The sequence below is a fragment of the Garra rufa genome, chromosome 10 (assembly GCF_049309525.1).
Source record: "Garra rufa chromosome 10, GarRuf1.0, whole genome shotgun sequence".
In the NCBI taxonomy this organism is placed as follows: Eukaryota; Metazoa; Chordata; class Actinopteri; order Cypriniformes; family Cyprinidae; genus Garra; species Garra rufa.
Genome location: NC_133370.1, coordinates 44,680,835 through 44,682,296, shown reverse-complemented (window position 1 = coordinate 44,682,296; position 1,462 = coordinate 44,680,835).

Sequence of the window (1,462 nt, the reverse complement as noted above, 5' to 3'; positions counted from 1 at the left end):
ACCTGATTTACAATACCTAGAAGAGTCCAAACTAGCTTACGAGTCTTACATAACATCACTAAAGGTGCCTCTGGTTTTGTATGCAAAACACAGTAAGATAAAAAACACACGTAGTGTACGTAATAGTAAAATCCTCAATTTGCATGCTGTGCGAGAGCCAAAAAGGTTTGTTTCAGGGCTGTTTTATCTGCCTGAATATGTGGTTACAAGTTTGTAGTTGTGAATTTCTTTGCTTGTTTTAGTTTGCTTTTATTTCCCCGTACATAGAATAGTTTTTGTCAGTATTTTCCCATGTTGCCGTCCATCTGCTCTGGACAGTGTATGAATGAGTCATTGTTTCATGTTCTCGTCAACAGAAAGAAACTTGAACTCCAGTGCACATATTGCATAACTGACATGCATCTATGTCAAATTTCACTTCTCATGTGGTTGTGCAAAGCGATCATCAGGATTACTTTATGGATGGTTTTTCTCTAGCTTTAATTTACCATCACTGGTGCACTATTGTGAATGTTTTATTTATTTTTTTTACGCCTGAACACTTTTTTTTTGGTTAGTATGATGTGATAATGAGTATGAATATTAATTATGTGCAGAATGCAGTAAGCGTGGCATTTCTTCAAATTCCTTTTTTTTTTATTTGACAATTGCACTGTATGACAGTGAACACAAGAGGGCGCATTAAATCTTTACAAAAGCTTCACATTGCAAGGCTGTCAGCATATTACAATACTACTGGTACTGTTTCTACAGTATTTATTTACAATATGTACTGTGCATATTATGCAAAATTACTGTATAAACAGAACTCCTGGGATGATTTGATAACTTCTCAATCTCAAACTGCCACTAAACTACAAAATATTTGCTGTGGCCTGTTTTATTCAAATTCGCCGTTGATATCTCTGCTTTCACACTTAAGATGTACAAATATCATGCCTCAGGCTTCGAAGCATTGCAGCAGTCTCTACAGGCAAGCCCTAAAGCAAAAGAAAGAAAAACACAATCATAACCTGTAGCTGTGAGCACACTCAGTCCTGTCTGGTGACTGGAGCATTACAGTTTTACGAAGAAGATGTCATCACCTGGTATGGGACATTATCCAGTGACAGAAATGTTCTTGATGATCTTCTCAGTGTTGCTCTTTTCCAAATGTTGCAGCTGTGTTTTTACGGTCTCTAAAGGATAGTTTACACATGCACCTGTCACTCAGCTGCACTCTTTTAATTGATCTCAGATCTCAGTTTTCCATTCTTAAATTACAGAGAAAACTGAAGCAATTAAAGCAGCCCGTATGCCAAGAGGGTTTGTTTGTGTTGTAGTCATGCTGATTTCTGGGCACCTCTGAGTGCTTCTAAGACTTTGCTCAAACAGGTAGCCAAATCTGTTTTTGTTTGATTCATTTGTAGTCAGTTTAGGGTCAGTGAGGTATTTTCTTGAATGATTTTTGAAAGAAATCTCC